Raw genomic sequence first — 6,746 nt, forward strand, 5'->3', positions numbered from 1 at the left:
AGTTCCGTTCCACGTTTCGCCGCGGGGGGCTCTCGAGTCTCCCGTACGGCAAGCGTGTTGACGGTCGTTTCCGTGGCTCGACTGTATGAAAGAGATACGTTGTGTCCTTTTCCGTGGCGACGGTGCTGTTCTTGAATGAACGACCGTTGTTGACGACGGACTCGCAATCTTACGACTACCTCAGAGCAGGCGAGACTACCCGCTGAATTCAAGCATATTACTAAGCGGAAGAAAAGAAAGTAACTAGGATTTCCTTAGTAGCGGCGAGCGAACCGGAAACAGCCCAGCACTGGATCCCGCGGTTCTGCCGCCGGGAAATGTAGTGTTTGGGAGGATCCACTCATCCCGGGGCGTCGGCCCGCGTCCAAGTCCATCTTCAATAGGGCCACTTACCCGTAGTGGGTGCCAGGCCCGTAGTGACCGGGACGCGCCACGGGAGGATTTTCTCCTAGAGTCGGGTTGCTTGAGTGTGCAGCTCTGAGTGGGTGATAAACTCCATCTGAGGCTAAATATAACTACGAGACCGATAGCGAACAAGTACCGTAAGGAAAAATTGAAAAGAACTTTGAAGAGAGAGTTCAAGAGTACGTGGAACCGTTCAGGGGCAAACCTGAGAAACCCGAAAGATTGAACGGGGAGATTCTTCGTCAGCGACGCAGGCTTCGCCGCGGCTCGTGATGTCGGGACCTCGCGTCCACGGCACTTGGTCGCGGTGCAATGTCCGGCGGCGCCGGCGTGCACTTCTCCCCTAGTAGGACGTCGCGACCCGTTGTGTGTCGGTCTAAGGCCCGGTCGGCTGCCTGTCTCGGCGTTCTCGTCGGGGCAGACCCCCGGTTGCCCGTCCGGCTGCCCGGCGGTACCCGCACGGTAAAGAGTCGCATTGAACTGCGTCGTGCCCGCCGCAAGCGCGGTCAGCGATTCCCGGTGGTCGGACCTAGCGCCGACCCCGGGCCTGGCCAGCTGTTGGCTGGCGGTGTCCTCTGGCTGGCTCGTTCGAATGATCAAATACCGGTCGGCAACGCTATTTCTTTGGGTGCTTTCAGGACCCGTTTTAAAACACGGACCAAGGAGTCTAACATGTGCGCTAGTCATTGGGACTAGCAAACCTCAAGGCGAAATAAAAGTAAAGGTCAGCCCAGCGCTGACCGAGGGAGGATGGGCCGCGTCACGATGCGGCCCTGCACTCCCGGGGCGTCTCGTTCTCACCGCGAGATGAGGCGCACCCAGAGCGTACACGTTGGGACCCGAAAGATGGTGAACTATGCCTGGTCAGGACGAAGTCAGGGGAAACCCTGATGGAGGTCCGTAGCGATTCTGACGTGCAAATCGATCGTCGGAACTGGGTATAGGGGCGAAAGACTAATCGAACCATCTAGTGGCTGGTTCCCTCCGAAGTTTTCCTCAGGATAGCTGGCACTCGCGTACAAAACGTACACGAGTCTCATCCGGTAAAGCGAAAGATTAGAGGCCTTGGGGCCGAAAGGACCTCAACCTATTCTCAAACTTCAAATGGGTGAGATCTCTGGCTTGCTTGAACTATGAAGCCACGAGATCTCGGATCAGAGTGCCAAGTGGGCCACTTTTGGTAAGCAGAACTGGCGCTGTGGGATGAACCAAACGCCGAGTTAAGGCGCCAAAGTCGACGCTTATGGGATACCATGAAAGGCGTGGGTTGCTTAAGACAGCTGGACGGTGGCCATGGAAGTCGAAATTCGCTAAGGAGTGTGTAACAACTCACCTGCCGAAGCAGCTAGCCCTGAAAATGGATGGCGCTGAAGCGTCGCGCCCATACTCGGCCGTCAGCGGCATACGAGGCGGCCTAGGCCGTCATGAAGCCCTGACGAGTAGAAGGGTCGCGGCGGTGTGCGCAGAAGGGTCTGGGCGTGAGCCTGCCTGGAGCCGCCGTCGGTGCAGATCTTGGTGGTAGTAGCAAATACTCCAGCGAGGCCCTGGAGGACTGACGTGGAGAAGGGTTTCGTGTGAACAGCCGTTGCTCACGAGTCAGTCGATCCTAAGCCCTAGGAGAAATCCGATACGATGTTGGTGTATTTCTATGCCTGACACGCGCGTCGTAACGCCGGTGATTGTGCGAACGTCAGGCCTTGCTTGGCGTTCCCCCCGGCGTGGGCGCGCGCGGTTTGAAATGTGACACACCCGTCGGGCAAAAGGTAATCCGGTTCCTATTCCGGAATCCGGCAGCGGAACCGTTTACAAGTCGGGCCCTCGCAAGAGAGTCCGTCGGGGTAACCCAGAAAGACCGGGAAAAGCCGTCGGGAGATCCGGAAAGAGTTTTCTTTTCTGTATAAGCGTTCGAGTTCCCTGGAATCCTCTAGCAGGGAGATGGGGTTTGGAACGCGAAGAGCACCGCAGTTGCGGCGGTGTCCGGATCTTCCCTTGGAACTTGAAAATCCAGGAGAGGGCCACGTGGAGGTCTCGCGCCGGTTTGTACCCATATCCGCAGCAGGTCTCCAAGGTGAAGAGCCTTTAGTCGATAGACTAATGTAGGTAAGGGAAGTCGGCAAATTGGATCCGTAACTTCGGAATAAGGATTGGCTCTGAGGATCGGGGCGGTGTCGGGCTTGGTCGGGAAGCGGGTTTGGCTGACGTGCCGGGCCTGGGCGAGGTGATGGTAATAACCGGATCCGAGCTCGGTCCCGTGCCTTGGCCTCCCGCGGATATTCCTTGCTGCGAGGCTTCTGCGGCGGTTTGCCGTTGCCGTCGTCCCCTCCGGCCGCCATTCAACGGTCAGCTCAGAACTGGCACGGACTAGAGAAATCCGACTGTCTAATTAGAACAAAGCATCGCGATGGCCCTAGCGGGTGTTGACGCAATGTGATTTCTGCCCAGTGCTCTGAATGTCAACGTGAAGAAATTCAAGCAAGCGCGGGTAAACGGCGGGAGTAGCTATGATTCTCTTGTACATAGCTCGCCGCGATACCCGACGTGCGTGACGAGCACGCTCACGCTTAGTTTTATCGCCCCAGCCAGGCGGTGCGTTGGTGAACCAACCAGCAAATGAACCAAGTCTGGCGATGTCGAAAGGCGGGGTAGTGTCCGATGGCTGGATCTGCTGATTGAGTCTGAAGACTAAGCCTGTGCGAAAGAAAGACCTAAAGCCCGGTGTTGAGCTCCGCTCAGCATCCGGGCTTTCCTCGTTTAGCGTCTTTCGAACCTAATTGTGAGCACCCGGTGTCGAGTTCGCTCGAAGCCGGGTAGTTCACGTTAGGGACTTTTGGCCACGTTGGTTGGAAGTCGCCCACCTTCGGGTAGAGAGCAAGCGCGAGTGACAGGCGCGGCCAAACCTGTACACTCAACGCCGACACGCCTGTACCGCAAGAGGTGCAGGTCCCTCCTTGCTCGTAGTATTTGGCGCGCACTCTTACGCCAGCCAATGCGCATTACCCAGGCGCATTCCCTTGTGAAGTGACCAAGGGGCTTCACCACTAACAGAGTGGGTACCGTTCGAGTCCAGGAACGGCGGTTGGAGAGACAACCGGTGCGCTCGGTGAGGAACTACCGTAAGTGTCCCGGCGTAGATGCTGCCGTAATAGCTCCTTATGCTCGGGGGGACTCGGTCATGCAGTATATTCCCGGAGCACCATGGATCGTTCACCCAACGATGCCTCGGAGGCGGTCGGTTCACCCAACGCTACTCGGGATGTACTGGTCGTGGCAGAGTTAATTGCCGAAGGTGCGAGTGCAGTAGCGGGGAGTGATGCTGCCCCAAGTGATCAACCCGGTCCATCCACCCGACCACGTCGTCCCTCCGTTGCCGGCCGGAGCACGGAGGCTGACAACATCAATCCTTTCCGAGACACAGAACGCTTCGTTCTCGTAGCGGCGTTAAACAGAGTACAACGCTGTCCAAAGTGCTTGCAGCAAGGTCAGAACATCATCTGTACCGACAGCAAGCAACTGGACAAACACGTGAAAGAGGAACACCACACCATCTGCACCCTCTGGCAGTGCGAAGGCTGCTCACGCACCTTCTCTAGAGTCCACGGATGGCGTGTACATATCATTACCTGTGCGCCGAGGCAAGTGAACGAAGCACTGCCATACCCTTGCGTCCGCTGCGACCTGTCATTCGCTCCGCAAAGGGGTCTGTCCGCTCACGAACGCCATGAGCACCCGGCCCTTAGAAGCGAAAAGCGTGCCGCAATCGCGGAGAAGCCAGGCGCTCCTGGTGGCCGTAAAGCCACGGTCTGGTCTGACGAGGATCTCGAACGTCTTACTCAGCTTGAGCAAGAGTTCATCAAAAAGCGCTTCATCAACGTCAAGCTCAAAGAGTTTTTCCCCGACCGTAAAAATAAGCAAATTTCGGATGCACGCCGGCGTCTCCGCGACAAAGAACAGCGACAAGCGCAAGCCGAGGAGGAGCTAGCCGACCGCGAGGAAGAGCAGGAACCTGTCCACCCTGCCTTACCGGACCGAGGTGACGCTCAGGACATAGCCAATGTCCTGGCCGCGCATGCGACGAATGAGCCTCCGGAACCCGATCCACCTGTGATGGGCACGTAGGATGCACCACTCATTCAGGAGGCTCGCAAGGAGAATGGTGATGCAGGCAACTGGTCTGAGTGGACCAGCTCTCTACTGCAGCTGCTCGATTCAAACGATTTCAACGAGCATACTATCGATGCCCTGTACGATGAGCTGCTAAACCAGATCAAGCCTGGCTGCGATCCCCGGAAGGGGTGTAGTGCGAGAGCGCCGAGGGGGCCGCGTTTTATACGTAGTCACCGTCCGGCGAGGGGCCGACCATCAAATAGAACATGGCGACGAAAGTTCGCTTACGCCGGGTGCCAAGATTTATACAATAATAACACAAAGCGCCTGGCAGAAGCTGTGACGGCCAAGAACCTCTCCATATTACAGCCTAGCGAAAGCCCCGCAATGGAGCCAACGCGAAAGCTGTATGAGCAACTTTAGGGCGAACCGGGACCAGACACGACTCTACCCCCTGCGGTAGAAGAGCCCGTGCCCATTGACCAAATACTTGTCCCGGTGATCGCCTTGGAAGTGGAGAGGAAGGTGGCCAGGATCAGCAGCGGGTCGGCTGCCGGACCGGATGGAGTGACACGTGCGGACCTCCAGAGCAAGCAAACGTACGTTGCCCTCTCCAGACTGTCTAACGTTCTACTTCACGCTTGAGACTACCCCAAGGCGTGGAGAACGAATAGAACAACGCTTATCCCCAAAGCCGGCAAGGACACCTCAGACGTCACCTCAGCTCCATGATCTGCAGGTTATTTTCTGCCCTGCTAGATCAAAGGCTGAGAGGTGTCCTCACTTTGAATTGTCGGCAGAAAGGTTTCACGGAGGAGAATGGCTGCTATGCAAACATACAACTTTTGCAAGCAGCCATATCGAACGCCAAAAGGAAGGGCGGTGTCATAACTGTGTTGGATATATCGAAGGCTTTTGACACCGTCCCTCACTCCTACATTGCGCAAGGCCTGGAGAGAAAGGGTATCCCACCGTCGGTCGCCTCTCATGTGGCCAATATGCACAGGGGCTGCGGCACGACCATCAAGTCGCAGGGTGGCGAGGTACAAATCGAACTGCAACGAGGGGCGAAGCAGGGCGACCCGCTTTCCCCCCTCATATTCAACCTCGCCATCGAACCCCTGTTATAACGCTTGCAAAACGAGACACAGGGCATGGCCTTGGACGACCAGAATCTATCAGTGATGGGGTTCGCAGACGATCTGGTCCTGTTGTCGAAGGATGCCAAAATGGCACAAAGGCAGCTTGGTACGGTGAGTGAGTACCTGGCTGAACTCGGCATGAAGCTCTCTGTCGAGAAGTGCGCGAGCTTTGAGTACGTCCCAGGTGGCAAGACCAGGTATCTGAGGGATCCGAGCGTAAAGATCGGCGACCAATCGATCCCGTTCGCTCCGCCCAAAGATGCCCTACGTTACCTTGGGGCAAGGGTCTCGCCCTGGTTCAGCGTACTCAGCGCATTTGACATCAGACCCCTGGAGGAAGTTTACTCGGGAGAATTCGAGCGCTTACTCTCAAGCCTATGCAGAAAGTGAACCTACTAAACACTTACATCCTACCAAGGTTCGATCAAGTGTTCGGGAGATCCTCCACCTGACGCCTTCGACCAGTATCAAATTCTTTTACACTCCGAAACGCAAAGGGGGGTTGGGTCTCACCGAACTAAAACAAATGACGCTCATCGCAGCCCTGCGCAATGCCATTAAAGCGCGAGCGTCAAGAGACCCCGTCGTGAGCGGAGCCCTCGAATCGGAGAGAGCCCAACGGCGGCTTGAAGCATACGCCGTAACACTGAAACTCCCTTGGCCTCTGTCTCTTCAAGAGCTGGACGAGTACAAAGCCCAGCTCAAGAAGAGCTATCGAACTTACTGGGCCAAACAGGTCTGGCAAGGCCAGGGAGTTGATGACGTGGCATCTCAGCCCATCGCAAATGAGTGGCTGAGACGAGGCGATCTGATAAAGTCGTCCAGAGTGATTGATGGTATCAAGTTGCGGACAAACACTGTCCCAACGAGAGCCTTCATGAAACTAATGGACGACAGAGTAAACGCCTCGTGCAGGCTGTGCCAGGGGCCTGACGAAACTCTGGGGCACATTCTCGGCCGGTGTAGTCACACCATGGCCATGAGAATAAAACGGCACGATGAGATCAAGCACCTTCTGAGGGCTCGTCTCGCTAAACGGCACGATGTGCTGGACGAGCCCCAAGTAGTGGTCAAAGGCGAGAGGTTCAAACCCGA

The sequence above is a fragment of the Neodiprion virginianus genome, chromosome 4 (genome assembly GCF_021901495.1).
Source record: "Neodiprion virginianus isolate iyNeoVirg1 chromosome 4, iyNeoVirg1.1, whole genome shotgun sequence".
Lineage (NCBI taxonomy): Eukaryota > Metazoa > Arthropoda > Insecta > Hymenoptera > Diprionidae > Neodiprion > Neodiprion virginianus.